This window comes from Oryctolagus cuniculus, chromosome 16 (assembly GCF_051225735.1).
Source record: "Oryctolagus cuniculus isolate XC-2025 breed Fujian yellow rabbit chromosome 16, ASM5122573v1, whole genome shotgun sequence".
NCBI classification, from domain to species: domain Eukaryota; kingdom Metazoa; phylum Chordata; class Mammalia; order Lagomorpha; family Leporidae; genus Oryctolagus; species Oryctolagus cuniculus.
The window spans coordinates 93,312,341-93,336,740 of NC_142882.1; the positions used below are offsets into that span (position 1 = coordinate 93,312,341).

General features: G+C 47.7%; 1 pseudogene; it reads right to left on the reverse strand.

Moving 5' to 3' along the window:
• Positions 1 to 18,405: 18,405 nt before the first annotated feature.
• On the reverse strand, positions 18,406 to 19,441 carry LOC100343977 (DNA primase small subunit pseudogene; annotated as a pseudogene).
• Positions 19,442 to 24,400: the final 4,959 nt, after the last annotated feature.

Below are 24,400 nucleotides of genomic sequence, written 5' to 3' on the forward strand. Positions count from 1 at the left end.
CCGGAGCCACGGTCTTCTCTTGCCTCTCCTGGTCTACCACTGACGTGTGGGAGAGGCCCTGGGGAGAGCTCTTGGGGTCCCAGTACCCTGAGGTCCCTGCTCAGCAGTCAGCAGAGCCGCCACGCGCATCGGTCCAGTGGCCTCCTGTTCGCACTTTCCTGCTGCCCAGCTGCACCCACCCCCACCGCCCTCCACTCAGCTTCCCAGCACAGGGCTCATTTTGAAAGAACGGTTGCATGAATATGTTGTGTGCACAAAGCATGTAATTTTAGGGGGAAATGTAGTTATAATTCTCCTGAGAAACCAATTATCATGCTACTTACTTAACTAAAGAGAGGGCGAGCTGAAAGTGATACCAACCTGTGACCACGCACGCACACCATCTCTGCCAACTGTCGGGGGCCCTGGGGAAGCACTCCCTGGGAAATGCCTGCAGCACAGGCAGCCCCACTGAGAAGGGCCCAGCACCCCGCTGTGTGCACACGAGGTGCGTGTGCAGTGACGGTGGCTGAGACAGGGCAGGCGGGGTCGTCCGCATCACGTGCTACCTGCCACGATCAGCAGCTGCCTCTGTAGGCAGCGGAACAGTGAGCATCTGAGACATCCCAGCTCTCTGTCACAGGTCAGCCCCTGGCGGGAGCAGACGTGCAGGAGAGGGCTGTGGGACAGTGCTGTGAGAAGCAGTGAGGCAGGGGGCTTCCTGGCTGCGGAATGGAGGGACAGCAGCAGGAAGCAAAGGGACACAGCAAAGTCCCACCCTCTCCATTAGCGCGGAATGGAAGTCGCTGCCTGTTAGACCACCCATGTAGCCCTGCCTGAGGCACTGTGTCGTTTTAAAAACAAAGTTCTTTCGGTTGATTGGTTCATTCATTCATTCAAAAACAAGTAGTTAGCAGCTTCTGTGTTGGGCATTGCCTAAAATAGTCCCTAACAACAAGGCACCTGGCGGATGATTGGGGGGTGAGTCTGCAGCCACTGCAGTTAAACCACGTGAAATTGGGCCACCTGCAGGGATAGGTCTGATTTATTTCTGGACACGTGGGCAGTGCGTGATCCCTATAACTCACTTAAGGTGCCCCTGTGCGTGGTCCACCCGTGCCTGCGTGACCTTTTTGCTGATTGTTTCCCCTACTGCACATGTCCTTCGGAGGCTTCATAAGCCTGCACGCTTCCTCAATAAAGCGGTTCCTGCTTCGACAGAACTCACGGGTGCTTGTGGTGTGTTCTTGACCCGTTGACCTTACCCTTCCCGTTCACCTTGTTGGGGAGTGTCTGCACTGGCCCCAGCTGGTCAGGGGCCAGCCTCGGGCTTGAGACTCCAACACTTCTGTATCCAGGGTTTTGAGGTGGACCAAGGGGCTGTAAGATGAAGGGTGACATTTTCCAAAGAAACAGATTTCAATAAGTGTACCTTGAAAAATGAGCAATGATTCCACTTGAAAGGTAGTTGAGGGCCGGCGCTGTGGTGCAGCGGGTTAACACCCTGACCTGAAGCGCCGGCAACCCATATGGGTGCTGGTTTGAGACCTGGTTGCTCCACTTCCAATCTAGCTCTCTGCTATGGCCTGGGGAAGCAGTAGAAGATGGTCCAAACGCTTGGGCCCCTGCACCCATGTGGGAGACCTGGAAGAAGCTCCTGGCTCCTGGCTTTGGATCAGCTCAGCTCCGGCTGTTGCAGCCAATTGGGGAGTGAACCATCGGATGGAAGACCTCTCTCTCTCTCTCTCTCTCTCTCTCTCTCTCTCTCTCCCTGCCTCTCCTCTGTGTAACTCTGACTTTCAAATAAATAAATAAATCTTTAAAAAAAGAAAGATAGTTGAAATAGAAATAGAGCCCAGCTTTAGACCATGCCATGAAAGACCGTGGAGGATCAGACACGAATTCTCTCTCACTGTGGTTTAGTCTAACACAGTGATTGAGAGGCAAGAGCACGGAGCAGCTCCATCTCTGTCTCCAGTCAAAACAAAACATCAGATGACCGCTCTGACCCCCATGTCTGTCGCATGGACTTTGTCCCGTTAACTGCATGATCTCCGCAGGGGGCTGGTGAAGATCAATTCTGAAGACCGAGGAGAGCATCGAGCAGGTGAAAGGTGGTCCCGTGGCTCATGTCTTGACGACACAAGTCTCCATGCGCATGAGCGAAATGAGGGTGCAAAGTTTCCACAGAACCAACAGAAAATGATATGCTAATGAAGCAGATGCAGCCAAAACGTTTTATGTATTTTAACTTAATTTTCCAGTTAAATTTTTATATTAAAACGGACAAGGACCCCTACCAAGACAGCAGCTCAGCAGTTTGAAATTCTGTTTGAAATGTTTGGTGAACTGGCACCTCAGCTCCTGTGTTGATGTGGAAGCAGACTTGCAGTCACCCCTGCGGCACTCGTGCCACCAGGGCCCACAGGGAGACTTGGTCTCGGGCGTGCTGCTTCCGACACCGTCCCCAGCCATCCCAGGCCACAGGCAGGAGGGACTCCAACATGAACGTGGCTCCCGGCTCAGCGGTGGCCCTCGTCACCCTGTGTGGCTCCTGGCTCAGCAGCGACCATTGTCAGTCACCCTGTGTGGCTCCCAGCCCAGCAGTGACGCTCCTCACCCTGTGTGGCTCCTGGCTCAGCAGCGACCATTGTCAGTCACCCTGTGTGGCTCCCAGCCCAGCAGTGACGCTCCTCACCCTGTGTGGCTCCTGGCTCAGCAGCGACCATTGTCAGTCACCCTGTGCAGCTCCCGGCTCAGCAGTGATGTTCCCCACCCTGTGTAGCTCCTGGCTCAGCGGTGGTCATCATCACCCTGTGCAGCTCCTGGCTCAGCGGTGACATTCCTCAGCCTGTGTGGCTCCTGGCTTGGTGGTGGTCATCATCACCCTGTGCGGCTCCCGGCTCAGCAGTGAGGCTCCTCAGCCTGTGTGGCTCCTGGCTCAGCGGCGGCCATCATACCCTGTGCAGCTCCTGGCTCAGCAGTGGCCATCGTACCCTGCGCGGCTCCCGGCTCAGCAGTGACGTTCCTCTGCCTGTGTGGCTCCCGGCTCAGCGGTGGCCCTCGTTACCCTGTGTGGCTCCTGACTTAGCAGCGACCATTGTCAGTCACCCTGCGCGGCTCCTGCCTCAGCAGTGGCCATCGTACCCTGCGCGGCTCCCGGCTCAGCAGTGACGTTCCTCCGCCTGCGTGGCTCTGATGCTGCAGGATTCCGTGCGGACCCAGGTCTTCCAGGGTGAATTTCCACAGTCACGTCCGTGGCACACACCACGTCCTCACTCGAACGCTGGAGGAGTTGGTGGCGATGAAGCCCATCTACTCCAGTGCGTGAAAGAGCCTCCCGAGTGGCATTTTGCTGCCTGCAGTGTTGTATTTTAGTTTTAATTTTTCTGTTTTTGTTTTTGGTGTGGCTTAGAAATTTTATTATTATTATTTAAATATATATTTTATTTATTTGAAAGACAGAGTTACAGAGAGAGGTAGAGACAGAGAGAGGGGTCTTTCATCCGCTGGTTCACTCCCCAATTGGCCTCAAAGGCCGGAGCTGCACTGATCTGAAGCCAGGAGCCAGGAGCTTCCTCCAGGCCTCCCACGTGGGTGCAGGGGCCCGAGCACGTGGGCCATCTTCTGCTGCTTTCCCAGACCATAGCAGAGGTGTTCAGAAGCTGAGCAGCCGGGACTTGAACCGGAGCCCATATGGGATGCTGGCATTTCAGACCAGGGCTTTAACCTGCTGCGCCACAGCGCCGGCCCTGAAGTTTTATTATTATAATTGTTGGTCAGAGGCTTGTGGAAAAGCAGCCCTATGAGAATGGTGATGTACCCTAAGTGGTTCTACCTTTCTTTCTTTTCTACTTCTCTATCTATATAGAGGATTGAAAGGTGCACAAAAGTTCAAAACATTCAAGCTCAGGTCACTCATCTCCCAGCGGGAAGAACTGCTTGTGTCTGGATTTCTCTAGCTTGTGTCTACAACTAACCAAGTGGTTCCAAGTAGTGTGAGAAAAACATGAAACCTTTCAAACTCTGATATAACCACAACAAAACTCAACAACACTATCATATGTAAGATTTGCTGAAATAATTTTAAAGTTCATCTTTAGAATGATGTACTTGAACTTCACTTTTTAAGATTGTGAAGGCCAAAGCTGTGTACCTGTTGAACAGGTGACATGTGTCTGGTGTAACTATTCAGATACACACTACACACAGTCAGAGCACCCTGGGCAAAAATAAATCTCATTCATAATTTTTATATGGATTGTAAGTTGAAATGATAAAATTTAACATATTTGATTAAGGAAAATATATTCTAACAGTAATTTCATCTCTTTCTTTTTGCTTTTAAAAATATGACTCCTACAAAATTTGAAACTGCCTGTGTGGCTTAGATTATACAGTTATGGGCCAGCACTGGTCTAAGTGTTGATAGATAGAGAGAGTCAAACTTGATTCTTCAGCATGAAGTGCAAGCAACAGCCAGAAGGGAGCCAGGCCAGCTGAATGAAACAACACACCTGGAACCCACTCAAGTGCAGCTACGAGAACACCCTGTTTTAAGACACACGGATGCTGCACCACACATACCAACGAGCGGGATTCAGGCAAGTTACTAATTATTTAGAAAGGCACCCTTTCTATCTTTGTGTAATATTTTGCTTTACACTTCCTTAATCCATAATACGAATAGCAGAGAACAACATTGTGATGAATTAAAATACATGGATACCACCAGCTTTATGAAGAGTTGCCTTTAGAAAGGCAAGTAGGAATCCACAGACAAAATAAATTCCTGCACTGTTATAGAAACTACTATCACAAAAGAACTGTCCTCAGTATATGAGGCAATTAGTAAGTAAAGGTAATCAGGGCAATAAAAATGCCCGTAAGTTTCTATTGGAGTCCACAAGAGCATGATCAGTCTGCAGAATAATTTAGAATGCATATGAAATCTGGAAATATGCATTTAAAATTATATAGATGTATAATTGAAGCATTATTAATAATAGAAAAGTAATGGAACTAACCCAAAAGTTTAATATTCTACTTACTATGAAATAGTGTATTATCATACGATGAAATATTCTATAATCATGGAAAGTCACCATTGTAGAAAATGTCACAGTACTCGCGTGTGGTGAGTGTTCTGGGGTATTCTAACTGCCTGCACAAGGTCAGGTTTAAATTTTATTTCCATGCAAAGTTCCCAAGTGGGTGCACGTATATGTATGTTCCTTTTGTAAATGGTAGGAAATTAAACTGACTTGAAGAAAGAAGTCAGCACGCCCCTCTAGCTCTGGCTTGTTCCTCGGTGGCTGAGGCTCTCTTTCGTCGCTTTCAGTTCTCTTTAGTTTCACAGGTTGAAGTTCCCGCCTTCTGCTGAACTCCAGCTATTTGCAGTCTTTATTTATGGGATGACTTTCTCACTACCCCACTAGCGAGTTTGTTAGGTTCCACATTAACACAAGAGCACAACAACTTCTGTCTCACAATGCCTGTGTGAGAGTGGGAGAGTCCCTTAACCACTCTGTGCACTGATTTCTATAGCCTTTTAAGTACTGATATGGACTTTCGTTTGTCCTTTTGGCATTTATTTTTGCATTTATATATCTTAAAATTTGACTTGTATCGTAAGACAATAACTTGGAATCATTAACCAGAATGTTCAAGCTTGTCATTGACCTCTTAAAGAACTTTGAGATGAGAAGTGGAACCACAAACCTGGAAGTCAAGTCAGGTTTATGACAGAGTCACACTGGAAAACGCATTTGTGTTTCAAAATAGATGCATGCCGTTCACTAATGTGCAGCAAGCAGGCGATAAGAACACCCGAGGGTCTCCCGTCAGAAGTGACAGCAGCGTCGATGATGGACGTCCTATGTGCTAGGGACAGGGCAGGGACTGTGAGGAAAGTTTGATAAGGATGAAATCATCAACCCAATTTATGGTGTTGGAAAACTCAGGGAGCAAAGTCAGATCAAGCTGCAGGTGCGCACTTATAGGGCTATAATTCTCAGAGGGCAAGGGCTGCGTCTCGTTTTTGCCACATTCTTGTTGTCCTGTGTGGTGCACATCCCCTGATTTCTCAATTACTGGAGCAAAGAACGGCACGAAAGCCTGGAACCAAGCTGAACCATGCAGCGTTTTATAAAGAAAAAAGTTCTTAATGTGCTGCGTAAGAAGTGTTTTAGAGACAGGTTTCCTTACAAGTTTCATTCATGCTAGACTGGACAAGTTATATAAAATATAAAGCTGTTAATAGTACTTCAACTTTATTTTCAATATTTCAATATTTATATTTCAGTTTTCTCAAAAGAAAAATCACTATTCCTTCTTTTCTTTTGCTGATTTCTCCACATCCATCCACGTATATAGTTTGATGAGATATCACACACATCCCTAGCAAGTATGTGTTTTGTCTCAGTTACCTAATCTAGAATGAATGGATCTGCTGCCGGGAGTCGCTGGGCTCGGGTCCATCGAATCCAACTCAGATCTGTACAAAAGGAGGACAGCGGTTTACTCACAAAGTGTGAAATCGCCTAATAATATCTTTGAATGTTTAAATGTGGTGAAACTTCTAGGGTATTCTAATTGACTTCACAAAGTCAAGTTTAAATTTTATTTCCAGGCGAAAGTTCAAGACAGTCACGGTATAACCGACAAAAACAAGATTCCTAGCAGAAATTCCCCTGCCCCCTCAAGCTTCAAAAATACACTGAAGCTCCAATTTCCACCCACGCCAGGCCATGCCCCCAACACTGAATCCCACAACACGCAGCAGGGGAGGTGAGGCGGTCAGCTCCAAGCGCCCTGGGTAAACAGTGACTGTTCTGAAATGTTAGGAGCTCTGACCTGTTAGAGGAGGAAGGCACTCGGTGGAGGAGGTTGTCTAAACGCTTTACTACTGAAAGTTGTTTCTCCTTCGAAGTATAATCAATATAGGAAAGAAATTATGAAACTGGTCACTGCTTTCAAATAATGGATCAATTTTAATCAAAAATCAAATGCTACACCCAAAACATTTTTAACTATATACATCCAGTGTGGTGGAATGAGAAGGCCATGCCAAGGTGGCTACTGGCAAGCGAGTGTCAGTTACTCAGACATGGCTTTGAAACCCACCTGGCAACGGAGCCTGCCTGGCAACAGGCTGTGATTGGTTGGGGCATAGACCACCCTTGACCAGATTGGCTGGTCTTGGCTATATAAGATGTGGTTCCAACTGTAATAAATGAGTCTGCGGGCTGCTTGCCTCAAGCCTGCTTTCACCCGACTCCCGGGGTCTGTCTGGTGACTTGCCCCCACCACGCTGCTCCTCTCAGAAACGAATCCACTGCAACATTGTTGAGAAATCAACAGCAATAATCCTGTACCAAGGATATAATTTTTAACCATTTATTCATGAAGGAAAATGTCATTGTCGATGCAAAATGAGCTCATGTGTGCTTATGTAACTTCCCCAGTGATACCTGCTGCCTTTCCCTGGTTTGTTTTTTTTTTTTTTTCCAATTTTTAGAGCTGCTCCACTGGTCAAACCAAAATAGTTTGTACCATTCACTGAGCAGAACTTTTGAACTGGCAGTTAAGCTAGCAGTGAGACATTAGTCAAGAGCCTGTGTCCCATGCCAGGGTGCCTGTGTTCAAGACCCCGTCCTGGCTCCTGAATTCAGCTCCCTGTCCAGCAGTTCCTGGGGGGCAGTGGCTTCCTGGCACTCACATGGGAAAGCTGGACTGAGTTGCATTCCCGGCTTTGGTCCCAGCTCAGCCCAACCGCTGTGGTCACTCAGGGAGTGCAGCAGAAGGGTGGGAAGAATCACTGTGCTCCTAAATTTGTATACATGAAATGCATGAAGTTTGTGTACCTTAAATAAATTTTTTTAAAAAAGAATATGAGAACTATCTCTCTCTGTGTGCCTCCATGTTGCTTAAATAATTAACCTGAAAACATTTAAAAGAATTCTGTCTGATTTTCTATTTGTCATTGTGTGCTGGTGAAGTAGAGGTTTATAGCAATTTGCACAATTTACTTAGTGAGTGCTCAGTAAATGCTTCTCCCTGTCGTCTTAATAGAAATTTCAAAGGAATGGTATCAAAATTGAATGTAGAAAGTAAAAGGTTAAAATTCACCAAAAATAATCTTCAGCCTGAATAAAACCCAACCATTCTGTCTTATCCAAACTCCCATCCCACTAAATAGATGTCTTTTGATTCATAAATGAGAAACATGTAACTATGTGTTATATAAATTCGGTTGCATATTTTCAGCTTTAAAAAATTTAATTTATTTATTTGAGAGAGAGAAAGGGAGAGAGAGAGAGAGAGAGAGAGAGAGAGAGAGTACTTCCATAGCTATTTGACTCCCCAAATGTCCACAACAATCGGGGCTGGGTCAGGCTATAGCTGGGAGCCAGGAACCCCACCCTGGTCTCCCACTTGGGTGCTACAGTCCAGCGACTTCAGCCTTGTCACTTGCTTCCCAGACATTAGCAGAAAGCTAGAATCAGGAGCAAAGCTGGAAGTCCTACATGAGATGCAGTTGCCCAAGTGACGTCCTAACCACTAAGCAAACACCTGCGGAGCCACAGAAGTTTTAAGGGGCAGAGGTCACGCAAGGTGTAAAATGCCCCTCAATTGTTTCTGTCTGACCTTTCCTCTAGGTTAGCCTGGGACTCTGGGTTTGTGGGGGTAGCACTCTTTCAGGAATGAGGTTCACCTGGATATGGGTACAGGATGTGTGCCAGTCTCCACCACTGTGGGGCCATGATTCATCCTGTCTCATGTGTTGTTCTTTGGGGGTTAACCACGAGGTCCATCCCACATGATGGGGGTCGAGTTATTTAATTGTTTATTTCCATCTAACAGATCTATACCTATGCATGTTGTTCTTTGGCTGACTTAATCCAGATTAGAGTAACCTCGAATTAGTGCTATGCTTCAACACAGCACTTGTTATTTTGCAGCTGGAATTGTTTCAACTTTGCCACTGGGAGGTTTTTCTGCATGTCCAGAGCCTGCCTTTATCCTGATTGTGTATTGATCACTTCGCTCCCCAACAGTCAGAGATCAGGGGGCACCATCATCTACCCATTACTTAGTTTCATGATCAGTATCATGCACATGTGCTACCATAGGAAATCACTTCACTTCACCAAAGTGCAGTATTTGTGCAGCCTCTGGACCCTAGCTCTTTTTCTCAGAAAATTCCCCTGAAAGCTACCCAGATCAGCTGCTCCTCCTCCTCTTCAGGGAGGGTGTGTCATACAACCATGATTCAAAAGTTAGTTGTCTTAATTCACATTCCAACCTGTTTAATTTGCATATAGCAATGTCCACTCTGTGGTGCATGCCTGTGGACTTGACAAAGGCATACAATTCTCAGGACTGTACATGGCTGCACTAAAATATCAATGTGAAGACACAGAACAATATAGAATAAAAATCAAAGAAAAAATGGTCAAGAAATTTTCTATATTAGTTACAGATTCAAACAACTGACCAAGGAAGCTCCAATTTCCTGACCTGAATAAATAAAAAGAAAAGTATAACAATGAAATCTATTCAAATTGCTGAAATGCTAAGACAAAAAGAACCTTTAAATCACCCAGAAAGAGGAAAAATCCCTATCCCTACCAAGATACCAGGATGTGAGTCCTATCAACTTCTTATCACAGGAGATGAGGATTGGAAGGGTGAGAAGGTGATAGAACAACATCTGTAAAGCTGAAGAAGAACCCAGCAGACCTCAATTCTATACCCAGCAAAAGTATCCTCCAAGTTAAGTAGAAACAAAGAAATAGACAAATGAAAAAAACTACTCAAAGACTTGCTAATGTAAGTGGCCCAGTAAGAAGGGATTTGGCTGGATAATTTCCACTAGTTTATCAAGCTGAAATTCACTGATCCTTTCTTTGGCTCTGTTACACCTAACAGTTCCATCAGTAATTTTTTATATTTCCTATGTTCCTTGCTGTGTTTTTGGTTTCTGGTGTTTGCATTTAGCTATTTTTCATATGTTCTAACAAGCTGTTGGAATGATCTTCTGCTTGTCCCTTTCCTTTCCTGTACTGAATGTTCTTGCACTCACCTTCCCAGGCTAGCTCAGCGTCCACACTACGTGCACATACACTTTGCCTCTTCAGACAGTGATTCTTGCCTTTTGGAATAAAGTGCATTTTGTTGTTGTTGAAAGATAAGCCAGCGAATGGCCTCTGGACACTACTTATCTGCATCTGTCTTTCTCCATGCTTGGGGACAAGCATGGATTTCCTTCCAGTCATCAGCGTGAGGATCTGCATGGGTGTAGACAGGAGTGCCCAGCCACCCCTCCTCTGCCTCCATGCCAGCTGTGGCTCTGGTTGTGGTGCAGCCACACCTGTCCCCAGGAACTTTTCCCTGCAGGCTCCGCCTCCCCCTCGATTTTGAGTGAGATCTGTGCTCCGTGACTTTATTTTCAGGTGGGATTGAGAAAAATGGCAAGTTTTTGCCACTTTTTCCTGTATTATAAATCTTGGAGTGATACCCCAATCATCTTGAAATTCCCAATTCTTGCCGTATGGATGTTTAAGCTCCCGTCAGACTCTGCATGCCGCGGTGCTGAGGTTTAACCCCTCAGACTCAAGCCAGTGTCTCTGCATCTGCCATGTTAGAAAAGACAAAAATTAAATCATGTGACTACAGGTGCTCCTGATTCGCAGCTGGCTCTCAGCCTCACTTAGGGACAAGGCGGCACGTCGTCTGTAACTTGAGTGACTCCATCATCCAATGCGTTTGTCATGTGTTCAGCAATTTGTCTGTATCTTTGTAAATGACCAAGTTGGGTATTCGTATCTAAATCCAGATAGTGAACTGTGTAATATTCATTTATCAAAGCTGGGAATTGAAGGTAAAGTAACACTTATCACATTTGTTCTAACTTCTAATCATAACCACAGTTGATGAAGGAATAGCTTAGATGACACAGCAAACCTGATGTCAAAATGTCTCCCCACAGGAATAAACTGAGTTACTTCTTTCACGTGCGTGTGCTTGTAATGTTTATATGAAAGCATTCTGACTCATCAAAATAGGGATTTTCTTCAGGTTCAAGGTGTTTGATGAAGGATATAAAGGAATCCCCACTTGTAAGGTGCAGGATAAAATGGGTGGTCCAAGGCACGAGTCTTGGTGTGCAGGGATCCTTGGGCATGTGGCAGGGACTCCCTTGGCTGCAGGCAGAAACAGTAGAGGTTTGGGGGGGGGGGCTTTCTGGGAACGGGGGTGGAGGGACTTTCTGAGAAATAGCACAGTGCAGCTAGGTCAGCTCGAGGGGGTCTGGTGCAGACAGGTGTGACTGTGAGGGCTGTGAGAAGTGCTGTGCCTAGCCCTCGCCCACAGGGGTACACTGAATCCAGTTAGAGAACGGAGAGCTCTTTGTGCCAGGGTCTGTAGCAGCATGCGTGCACGCTCTGCTTTGCTCGGGGCCCAGGCCCTGGATAAGACCCTCTGCACCTGCCGGCAGGAATGAGTGCTGTTTTCTTGTTGAGAGCCTGGGTGTCCAAGATTCCCACTACACTGGGTGAAGTGTGACCGACCTAGAACCTGGCAGGATGCCTCGTGTGGGCCAGGCTGGGGCAGCCATGACACAGCTGGGGACCAGCACCCAGTCCCTCTATGCAACCTGTCCCGACCAAGGTCCCCACACGTAGCCATTAGTGGGGGCTTGTCAAAGGCCACCAAGCTTCTTCCTAGGCACTGGCCACAGGGGTGGTGGGGTGAGGGCCAAGGCATCTGCCTCTGGCTGTGCGGAAGACGCTGGGGGACGCTGTGAGGCCAGGTGCAACCCTGTGCCGTCCGAGGGTCATGTGGCTGGAGCAGGCCAGAGCAGTTATTTACGTTTCCTTCCTCTTTCTTCAGGTCTGTCAGCACCTCCCCTTGCTTGCCTTGTGGGAGCACAGAGTGGACAAACCGCCCCACGTCAGGGAAGAGCACTGGCTTTGATCCCAGTACTTGCAGGCCCCTGGGGCTCAGCTGCGGGGCTGAGCCAGGGCTCTTGAGCACTCAGGACTGCCCAAGCATCCGCCGTTTTCCTTCGCAATGCCTGGCGGGGGGCCCTGACTTCCCCTTCTCAGGGCACTGGTTTATGTCTGTACAGGACCTTTCTCAGGGCCTGAAAGCCATTCCACCGAAATGTCACCTGTGGTGGGACTGGCCTGTGTCCCCTGGGCCGAGGCCAAAAAGCCCCAGCTGACACACGCAGCTGGCCGACCCACACCGCGTTGGCCCTTGCTGCCTGCACGTCTTCCTTCCATGAGCTGCGTGAGCCGCCACGTGCTGCTCCCAGCCTCCCCATCTCTGAGGGAGGCCTGCCTCCAATGCCTGCCCCCAAGCTGACTCTCTGCCCCGCTGCAGATGCTGTCAGTCAACGAAATGCACCTTTTCCATTGTGCATGTGTGTCTTGGTTTAGGGGAATTTGAGCTTCCTAATAATTTTGACCATAGTCTGTGAGAGAATCCTAGGTGGGGCCAGCAGTGTGGTGCAGCGGGTGAAACTGCCACCTGCCCCACCACCGTCCCCAGTGAGCACTAGTTCAAGTCGTGGCTGTCCCATCCCGGATCCAGCTCCCTGCTCATGTGCCTGGGACAGCACTGGGAGATGGTCCGAGTCCTTGGGCCCACCCCACCTATGAGGGAGACCCAGAGGGAGTTCCCAGCTTTTGGCTTCAGCCTGGCCCAGTGCCGGCTGTTGCTGCCATTTGGGGAGTGGACCAGTGGATGAAAGCTCTTTCCCTTTCATTCTGCAACTCGGCCTTTCAAGTAAGTAAGTAAATAGAAATAATTTTTAAAGTAAGAGTAATTGATGAGGAGTAGGAGAGAAAAAAGAGAAACCTGGGGGAAAGTTGGGAAAGGTCATGAGCTTTTCTGAGAAACTGCCAAGTCCGAAGGTTCTGCACAAGTGGCAGCTGAAGCATGGGCCCAGACTACAGGTCAGAGGTGGCCAGTGCCTGAGAGTGACCACAGCTGGGCGGCTGACACCGGGTCAGAACCCCAGCTCCCCAGCGCCTCCCTCCTGGCCTGCTGGGATCTAGACCAAAGTCAAGTTTACTTATATGCAGCCAAAGAATGTCACATTTGCATCTTGCATCAGCTGAAGATAGAGAGTTATTCACGCCTCCAGAGGAGAATGCACTGGCGAATTTCTAAGCCAAAGGGGAGAGAAACTTAAGGAGCAGGATTGCTCTCTCATTTTGAATGCTGGCCGTGCACTATGCCCTGCTACATGCAGGGCGCTATGGTGGGTTTCGTGTGTACAGTGCAGATTAAGTGTGTGAGGCTCTTGCTTGGCTAGATGTCAGAATCAGCTGCATGAGACCCTGCGCTTGCCTTGATCTCCGCTGCATTAGAATAACGTTATCGACGCTCTCAATCATTGTCACTTTGTCTAACAGACCCGATAGCAGCTATCAGAAACGATTTCTGTGAAGCACAGAGAAGAAAAACCAGATTAAGTCATCGGGTACGTATAACAAGAGATTTGTTGGAGCTGAGGACAGGAATTTTGCAGCCAAGAACAGAGAGCGACGTGGTGATGACTACGTGCCCGCGCGTTCCTCTTTGCTGCTTGGGACCCATGACTGGAGTGCAACGTAAGCATGTAGGATCCTTGGCTCTGGGAAAGCCTTGAGAATTGGCCCTGAAGTTGTTTGGGTTGAAATGAATGCAATGTTTGAGAAGTGCAGTTGGAGTTCCTCTGAGGCTCGGTTGCATGGGAACTGTCCCAGGTGACAGAGGGAAGTGTCGGCTGTGTGAGGAAGTGCCAGCGCTGTTTGAAGTCAGGATTCTCTACAAACAAACATAGGCGGAGCTCTGACTGAAGCCGCTGCTGGTCCTGGCACATGGGCAGGCATTCTGCAGAGCAGGAGTCGGGTCTGGAAGACGAGGGGAAGGAGAGTGGCACGCAGGTCTTCCCTCCGCCCTGGAGGAAGGTGGCAGTGTTGGGAGTAGAGGAGCAGGAGCAGGTGGGTGTGGGTGTTAGCCAGCAGGAGGAGGAACTGCCGGAGTCCGATGCAGACACTCTTGCAGGGTACGCAGTGCCTGGGGAACGTCTGTAACCCCACGTGCAAGTCTTCAGTGCCTGCACAGAGGAGAAGCTTCCCCTTAAGTCCTGGGGAGGCTGTGCCGAGACTGTGCCGAGACGGTATGAGATCCAAGGTAGCAGACTGTGTCTTCCACCGGGCAGGCAGTTTAAATACCACGTAGTTTAAGTGACGTTTCTGGGCTCTCTTTGGTGACTGGACGTGTTTGTAGGAACTCTGCAGAGTGGGGACAGGGGTGGATGTGCCATGCTGCTGGCGTGCTGTGTAACCTATCCTGGAGAGCTCGGCAGTCGGGAGCTTCCAGCAGCTGTGACTGGGCAAGGCTAATCCCAAGGGCATCACATCTAAGAACACATTGCTTCCCTTGCAAGATGTCTTTCTAGAATTAGTACCAATTCCTGGGTAAAACATTGCAGACTTTTAGATGGGCATGGAAGCAGGGAGGAGAAGCCTCCCTGTGTCTGCTCCTACAGACCACATAGAGACGCAGTGGCCACTCGGGTCACAGACACCACTGGCGATTCTATAGCAAACAGCCTGGGGAGACAGACGGCCTCCCCTCCCTGGGCAGAAGGGGCAGAAGGCACGTGGTTTCCTGACAAGGATGAGAAAGATGACAGCTTCCTCTGAACCAATCCGGGACATGGCTATGGGCAACCTTCTGTACCTGGGGCTGTCCCGGCTGCGTCCTCAGCTGTAGCACAGCCCTCTTCCTGCACATCACCTGGGAAGGTGTGCACGCCCCCTGTGAGACTGGGACAGGACCTGAGGTGCACACGAGCTCACACTCTCGGGGCCACCCCAGGAGTCTCCCATCTTCTGCCCGCATCTGAGAAACTGTGCCTGGCTGACTTGTTAGCTTGGGGGGAGGGGGGAATCGGACCCTCCTTAGTTCTTGTTGGGCTCTTGACAACACCTTGGCAGTGTGTACAGAAAGAACTCCTTACATCCAAAGAAGAAACAGAGCTGGGCCCCAGAGGCTGGTGTGTCTGATTCTGTTAGAGCGAGGACCCGTGTGCAAATGTGTGTACTCACACTCAGATGGTTACAACCGCACCTCCCCAACACACATTCATGTCCAAAGCACAACTCACACGCCCTAACATATGTGATGTACCGTAAATCCAGCAAATCCTTTGCCCATCCTCTGGTGACAATATATTTCCAAATACAGCTACAAGTGTATAATTTCTCAAGGTTCGGTGGCAAAGTTTTGGGCTGTAGTCAGCATCTATTTGGCTGGGAGAAGTGTGGCTGTGCCAACTGTCAAACAGCGCGTCACCACTCACCCCTGCTGTAATAGCTCTGAATCCGGGAGGGGCTTGATTGCGGTGATGTGTCGTCCACATTTCCATTTGCTCTCTCCTGTTTTAGGAGAAGATTGATAAGATGCTCTGCTAACAGATTTCACTGGATCCTGATCAGATGAGGCCTTGGTGCTGACCTCACCCACCCAGCTGCATTCACGTCAGACTTCTCCTGCTCTTGTCTTTTTCATAGTTGACATACATTTGCTGAGAATTCCACTGGAGTCTCCCACGTGAGTGGCAGGAGCTCACGTACTTGAGCTATCATCTGCTGCTTCCCAGGTGCACATTAGCAGGCAGCTGGACCTGACGTGGGGGGCCCAGGACATGAACAGGCACTTGCATACGAGATGCAGGTAAATGATTTCACGGCTGCCCCCACACCTGCCCAGTGAAGCCCACCCACAGTTCCCTGCTGGGGGCCCTGCTGGCCATGGCAGCCTGCGTGGACGCCCCCTCAGCCTGGACAGTGCCTTCCTGCTGCACCAGCCTCTCGAGCTTTGCACCAGCTCCCGCTCTCGAGTCAAGCGAGAGTTTCCATCTCATCCCCTGCCTGAGGAGTCCTGTGCCAGTCCCTGTCAGTGTCACAGAACCTGCAGAGTAGAGCTGATAGTTGGAAAGGCAGTGACCTCACCTCTGGGTAGATGGGAGAACTGCAACATGGGCTTGAGAGGATGGAGAAAGGACAAGTTGTAGTGCAAGAACAGCAAGGCTCCGGGGCTGGCACTGTGGCGTAGAAGGTAAAGTTGCAGCCTATGGTGCTGGCATCCCATATGGGCACTGGTTCAAGTCCTGGCTGCTCCACTTTGTGCCCAGCACTCTGCTATGGCCTAGAAAAGCAAATGGCCCCCGTCCTTGGTCCCCTGCACCCACATGGGAGACCTGGAAGAAGCTCCTGGCTCCTGGTTTCGGATTGGCACAGCTCTGGCCATTGCCGCCATTTGGGGAGTGAATCAGTTAATGGAAGACCAATCTCTTTGTCTGTCTGTCTCTCTCTGCCTCTGTCTCTCTGGAATTTTGCCTTTCAAATAAATGAACAAATCTTTAAAAAGCCAGCAAGGATTCAATCTCAAAAGGGAAATGCAAAAATCAGTGCATATAAGAGCTTAGGGATACAGACAAATGCGCACAATCAAATACAATAAACAGAAAGTTGTGTTTTACCAAACCAATAACGCAATTTCAGGGCGAATTCAAATCTGTAAAACGCAGGCAATGCTTTGTCCTGGGCCAGTGATGAGATTAATAATCATATATATGGCAATTCTCAATTTAGGCATTGAAAGTGGGAAACTATTTATAGCAATTAGAAGTATTTTCACATGGAATTAATGACATTTATCGGTTCCTCCTGCCTTGCCAGTTCTGAGTCTATATGCTTTACACTTACTCATTTCTGCCTCCAAGTCACTGTGTCCTCCCTGTCACTCTGTTTACAATGAGGACACACAGAGGAATGAGCTAGTCCTGGGGCTACTGAGCCAGTGGCAGGGTGTGTCAGGTCCCTTAACCACGGACCTCAGCTGTTTAATCTCATTGTTATGTGAAAGTGTAGGGAGAGTGAGCAAGAAGCTCTTAGGCTCAGCTAACCCTGTGGCCTTCAACTAAGCAAACAGGTACCAGGTGCTTATCCTCATCCCTGAGAGGCAAACTACAGAATCAACAGATTCAGGACAAATCTCGGACATATTCAAAGTCTGTGGGAGCACTAACAGATTTATGTTAGATAGTCAGAAATGGGAAGAAAAGTGATAGGAACCAAAAATTCAGGTTTAAAAATTACAATTTTACTTAATTAAAAATTAAAGAAGCAGTAATATCAGGAAGAAGCCCCTGTGAAAACTGTGCTGAGAGAGAGAGAGAGAGAGAGAGAGAGAGAAGGAAAGGGAGAGACTGGGAGACAGAGAGAGAGGACACAGACAGAGGGAGAGAGAGAGAGAGACCTACTGACTAGGGAATAAAAATTCGAATGGCTCATTTGCTAATGGGTTGATTCCATGCATAGAAATTCTTGTCCCCAAGGAGCTACTAGAAATTTTAAGTTGATTTTTAAGAACATGAAATGTAAGTTCAATACACAAAAAACAATTTTATTTTATTTACTTGCAAAAAGCTTTGAAAATGAAAATAAAATAAAACAATAACATTTACATAAGCCACAAGGCATGAAATATGAATAAAATAAATATATAGATTTGCTTACTGAAAACAAAACAGCTGAGAGATTGGAAAGGAGTGAGGCGTCTTGAACCGTAGATAACACAGTCGTGTGTGGGGAGAGCTGGAGGATTGCTAGTGCAGAAATGCTCAAAGCTGTATGATCGATCGGAGCTCAGTATGAACAATCGACATCCATGACAAATGGACATCTCATGACAAAGACAACTGGAGATTCCACTGTCATGAGGAGGAGGAGGCGAGCACAGAGTGACTCTACAAGGAGAGTGCATGGCACGAGGGATGCTTGCTGAGGACATTTGTCCTCATGGCCGCTCCCTATGTGTGCTATGTGTGTGCCTATGTGATACATATATGTGTGTTGTGCATGTATGTGCACATGTGTGTGTGAATGTGGGTATGTACGTCTGTGAATGTACGTGTGTGTGCGTGTGTGTGTGTGTGCGCAAGTATGTTGAACTCGGCCTGAACATACACTCCAGGCATAACCAGCGTAAATGTCTTAAGACTTCAGTACAAAGCCCTCATTGACCCAGAAATATGGAGGTAGTATCCGGTGAGCCAAGATGAAAAGGCACAGACACATCACTGCTCACCTGCTGTGCACCATGGTCATTTCGATCTGACACCTTTGTGTAACGTTAACTTTGCAAGTTACCTGCAATCCACGTACTCTTCCCTCACACTCCCCTTTGCTAGTCTCAGAATATCTTCTCAACACAAATCACTTCTCAGACAGGGAAATTGTACTTTGAGCGTTAGGATGCATACACAATTCTGCCATATTCATCAAAATGGCTCTGAAGTGTTTGATTGTCAGGTGAAAATGGAAGACAGCCACACTGGTTTGAGGAGTGTTGCTGTCTTCAGAAATCTTTCTGTAAATCACTCTTGAGAAGTTCTCCTTTTTAGGATTTATCAAGGTTTTCAAGAAACTGTTCAAAAACTTGGACGTAAGCTGACAGCCTGGAGTTCTTAAGATCTCTGGTTCTGTTTGATAACAGATTCAGCTTCATTCTCTCCTTCCTCTTCGTTGGTGGAAACGGCATCCAGTTCATGGCAAAAGGAGCTCACGGTTGGGACGGCAAATGGATCAAATATACCCACTTATTGTAAAGTAATGGGCACAGAAATGGGACCTGTGTTAGGATGCACACTGAAAAGGCTGTTCAGTGACTGACTGATTCCTTTGCTAACAGTGATATCCAGCCATGGAAGACAGTACCGCAGCATGGTCTGCCGCTCCAGCTAGGGCCCGCATTTGTCGTTTTTGGTGTTATTCTGATGGTTGCCTACCATTTTCTTCAAATACTCCCAATGCTGACACTTCTGGAAGCCTTTTGAAGTTCACGTGACTGCTTCAAGATCGAGAGCTAAAATCTTATCCCAGCTTTCTTTATTTTCATATCTTGACCAAGCAAGGCATATTCTTCAAAGCATTTTGTAATTATGTTTATGGATCCTCTGACAAAAAAGGTGCACGTTTTCACTTAGGTGAGCTTTCTTCTTAACATCTTGGCTGTCCTTAACAAGACTCAAACACTCAACTATTCCAGAACATACTACAGAGGATAATTTCCTAATCAGTTCATTGCAGACCCATCAATGAACGCCTCTCCTCCCAGAATACACCCAGAGACGATGCTTAAATCCGCAGTCCTCCTCCCGTGCTCGGTCAGTGATGAGCACGGCCATGGCCACGACGGCCCAGGTCCTGGAACAATTGTCTGTGGAATTACAGCATCTCCTCACATCGTCTTGCTCTGTCGTGTCAACGTCCAACACCAGCTCTTTAACCTGAGCTTGGAAAGCTCCCAACTTCATCCTTGTAGACGTGTACCGGGAGAACATTTTGTTCCAATATCTATTCTTGGACCCCTCCTCCTGAGACCCTGGGACCATCTCTGATGGGACCACCTCTGGGGGGACTCCTAGGAGCTGTTGTTCAGGATAGAAACAAAACCTTTATACTAAGCGGCAGAGCACCTGCCTCCCTTAAAGGGAACACTGCCCACCGTGAGCTTTGTGGTTGAGCTGTGCACACAGGATAGGCATGTGGGGTCTGGTGAACACCCAGAGGTCTCTGCCACCTTGGCACAGAGCACGGTGTCACTGTGACCAGGTGCACACTCAGCACCCAGTCCGCGTAGGGTTGGAAAGCTGTTGGTGGGAGCACAGTCCCCTCCCTGAGGTCCTTGCTGCAGGAGCACTTTGAGGGTGCCCTCTGGAATCTGGGCAAGGAGGCCCTTGCTCTCCTCCTTCTCGGGAAAAGCGTCCCTCCAGAGTGAGCCATGACTCACAGATGCCTCAGTGCTGGTAGTCTAGCCAAGGGCAGAGGGGCGGCTGCTGAACTCCCTGCCCGGTTCGTCGGGGCTGTGCAGTAAAAGCACTCTAAAAGAGGCTTCAATAAGAAAGTGCACAATTTATTTAATGTCAAGCCTTTCTCAGTTTGTCCAAACGTACTTATGGAAGAATAATTCTGTTATATATTTAGTACACACTATAGAGTAAACCATTAAAATAAATATTTTATTGGACTATATTGTACTGGTTAAGAATGTAAATTTTGAAGCAAATAGATTTGGGTTTATGTTCTCACACTCTGATATAATTGAGCTTTGTAACTGTGGAAACTCAGTAAATCTTCACAGTCTTTCTTCTCCCTTTTTTAAAAATTAAGATTAATAGGACTCATTTGTGAAGTAAATGATGTAAGTATGTAAAGCTTTTAACACCGTTTTTGGCAGGAGCATTGCTCAATATGTTATCTCTCATTGTGTGTAAAATCTGAGGGCCTCTCCAACACTGTAATTTTAAAATAAAAAAATTGATCTTAAAGAAATGAAAGGAGTAAGTGAAGCCTGTAAAATGCAAATTTTACTAATTTATTAAATGCAGAATTTTGAGGCTGGGCTCTATATTAGGAGTCTCAATGGAATCTTTATGCAATTTAAGATATACGAATAGTCCCATGCACTCACTTCCTAACAGTGCAGTTGAAAGTAAGAACGACAGATCCCGGTGTGCTCCCTGGACACTGTCGGACGTGACCAAACGCATCCTGTCCTTTCCACGGGTGCATCCTGCTGGGATCAACGTGTCTTGAAAGGGAAGCTTCCCAGAGGGAATGACTTCTGCGACACGGTGCAGTGAGTGTTCACAGAGCTGGGCCAACAGGGAATCGCACGTCACCCGCAGCTCGTGCTGAGCGTTAGCACCAGAAATTTTCATAGAAATAACACATTTGTGACTTTCACATACACAGTATTAAAATTATGTACACTGCTGTGAGTTCTTCTCCTAAATTAACATAAAGTTGAGCTCTGCCTCTTTTGACACCCTGATAAGCCCACTGTTTCAGGCAAGGACTGGGGAGTAATGATTTCCCCTTTCTCTTCTGAGTGGAGAAAATCCGTAACTGCATTCCCTGTCGAAGCGCCCAGCATGCATTCAGAAGTCACCACATCCTCCTCCGGACGGGCGCTGGCGCAGCAGCCAAGTTGCTGCCTGGGAGGCCTGCATCCCACAGGTCCTGCTGTGAGTTCCAGCTCTGGGTTCCAATCCAGCTCCAGGCTCACGCGCACCCTGCGGGGCAGTAGGTGACAGCTCAAGTACTTGGGTCCCTGCCACCTGCATGGGGATTGCGTTCTGGGCTCCTGGCTTCATCCTGGCCCAGGCCTGGTTGATGCAGGCTTTTGGGACGTGAACCAGCAGGTGGTGAGTCTCTCTGCATCTCTCTCTATCTCCCCGTCTCTCTTTGTCTCTCTGCCTTTCTAATTAGCTGTAAATTAACAAATGAATAAGAAATGAAGCATTTTCTCTCAGTATGTGGGTATAAACCTATGTTTATGTAGTTCAGAACTTACTGTAAATGACTCATGTTTTGGACGGGGGATGTGCTGTCACACCGGTGTGCCGTGTACAAGAGAACGGAAATTTTCCAGCCTTTTGCTTATGTGGATATGTCTGTAAAGCAGGAAGGATGTGTTCACTGCTCACATCTTGGCTGTGATAGCTCACAGTTAGACACTGAACGTCTCTTCCCTATCACATTGCCTTCGCTTAAGCAGCACACAAAACTCTAGACTCCGATGCACTGGTTCCTCGTGCAGGACCAAACAGGCCGTTCCTGTGGCTGAGGTACAGCTTGGCAGTGCAGCTTCGAAGTGAGGAGTGTCGCCCGCACCTACGGCTGCAATCACAGGCATGCTGGACAGAGCCAAACAGAACCTGGGAAATTGAATTATTCTTGTGATCATATTATTATTTGAGATTTTTATTTAAAAAAAAAAAACAGTGCAAACAGTAGCAGCTCTAATTTAAATGGTGATCATTCGCACGGTCGTGTTTTCTCCAGAACATCGGTGGCTCTTTAGCGAGGTGACAGCTGCGCCGGTCACTGGGAGCCTGGTGCGCAGTGCTGGAGCTGCAGTCCGCCCTCCACCCAGATCTGCCTCCAGTCTTATGGCAACCCTGGCAGCACCGGGAAGTGTGCTCAGAATGTTTATCAGCAAATGCAGCAGCTGTTCACACGCACGCGTTTCTCACATGACCAGGTGCGTGCGTGTCTGTGGTACAAAGGGATTCTGAACATGAGCCAAGCCCTCCGAGTTAAAAACAAGCCTCTATCAGTGTGTAGATGTTCCTCAGGTTGTCAGGAAGTCTGCACAGCTGGCCAAAGGCACTGTGTCCTGAGAAGTTCTGACTGTCGCTGTAGGAGCAGTGACAGAGGATGTGACGGCCCAGCAAGACAAAACCAGCTCATCAGGTGCTGCAATTCTTTCCCCATGGTTAAAAAATGTTTCCCTTTTTCTTACACCTGTGCACATCAGCACATAGTACATAATCTGAAATCTTGATGTATTTCAAAAGGATTTCTTTAATAATAAAATTTTAAAGAAAATACAACTTTTCAGTAGAGGTGGACTCGTGTGCCAATTAGAAAATGCATCCAGACAAATGGAAATGAAACACACTAGGCCGGCGCTGCGGCTCACTTGGCTAATCCTCCACCTGCGGCACTGGCACACTGGGTTCTAGTCCCAGTTAGGGCGCTGGATTCTGTCCTGGTTGCCCCTCTTCCAGTCCAGCTCTCTGCTGTGGCCGGGAAGGCAGTGGAGGATGGCCCAAGTGCTTGGGCCCTGCACCCGCATGGGAGACCAGGAGGAAGCACCTGGCTCCTGGCTTCGGATCGGCGCACCTCCGGCCATAGTGGCCATTTGGGGAGTGAACCAATGGAAAAGGAAGACCTTTTTCTCTGTCTCTCACTGTCTAACTCTGCCCATCAAAAAAAAAAAAAAAAGAGAGAGAGAGAGAAAGAAAGAAACAAAACACTAAAATTCCTGCGATGCAGTGAAAACAGTGGTAGGAGGGGGAATTATACAGAATTTTTAAAGATTTATTTATTTATTTGAAAGTCAGAGTTACACAGAGAAAGGAGAGGCAGAGAGAGAGGTCTTCCATCTGATGGTTCACTCCCCAGATGGCCACTATGGCCAGAACTGCACCGATCTGAAGCCAGGAGCCAGGAGCTTCTTCTGGATCTCCCACATGGGTGCAGGGGCCCAAGGACTTGGGCCATCTTCTACTGCTTTCCCAGGCCACAGCAGAGAGCTGGATTGGAAGTGGAGTAGCTGGGACTCTAACTGGCACCCACATGGGATGGTGGTGCTTCAGGCCCGGACATTAACCCACTGCGCCACAGCGCTGGCAGGAGGGGGAATTACAGCTGCAAATGCACACACTGGAAAGAAATATCCCAAGTCAATAATAACCTTACACCTTCATGGATCAGAAATCAAAGGACAAACTAAATCAAGCCTCAAAAAAGGAAGAAACTAGCAGACAGAGAGATGGTATTGAAGCTCAGAAAACAGGGAAAGCAGAGAAACGTTGAGAATGTTCACGTCACCACTTTCTCCAGCGTGGTACTGGAAGTTGTAGTCAAAGCAGTTGGATGGGAAGAAGGAAATGTGTGCACATTCGAAAGGAAGAATGAGTCATTTCTGCTTACCAACTATGTGATCCTGCATGAGACTACTTCAAAAATAGCGTGAAAAATAACTTCACAGTTAAATTCTTAAGTAAAAAATTCCAAAGTCCTTTGAGAAATCTCTTAGAAGTCTATGGAAAAGGAGAAAAGACTGGGAATCATGAAAAAAACTTGTGCATGTATTTCAATTTTTTACACCAAAATAAACACATGGATGTTTTGAAGAATGCTCACTGTAGGAAACCCTCAAGACTCAGGTCGCTACCAAGAATCACCCACTGCAGCCACAGCGCACGTGCCGCAGAATGTCAGGACACAAATGAGACATTCAGGCCAACGGTTCTGTACGTTAACAATGAACAGCCGCAAAAGAGAATTAAGAACTCTAATAGAAAAGCATAAGTTAGAATTAATCTAGGAGACACTGTGATTTTACATTAAAGCCTACAGACTTCCTGAATGAAATTAAACAGAACCTCAATGAAGGGAAAGCCTCCACCTGCTCCACCATCCGAGATTTGTGGGTGTCAGGTGTTGCTAGCACCCAAAGAGATCTGTAGACACAGTGCAAAGTCTGCCACAAACCCAGCCACGCTTCCACACAGATGAAAATGCGGGGAATATCATGGAATACCTAAGCTTGTCTTGAAGATAAAATGCACACTTTGAGAATTCACGATTGCTGATTTCAGAGCTTACAGCAAAGCTTCAGCAAGGAAAACAGTGTGGTGCTGCCATAGGCAGAGGCACAGACCATCGGAATGGAAGGGACTAAAATAAACCCTGACACACATGGCAAACGACTTCTGAGAGGTGCACCGAAACCAATGCACAGAACAGTCTTTCCAACAGGTGGTGTTGGGAAAACT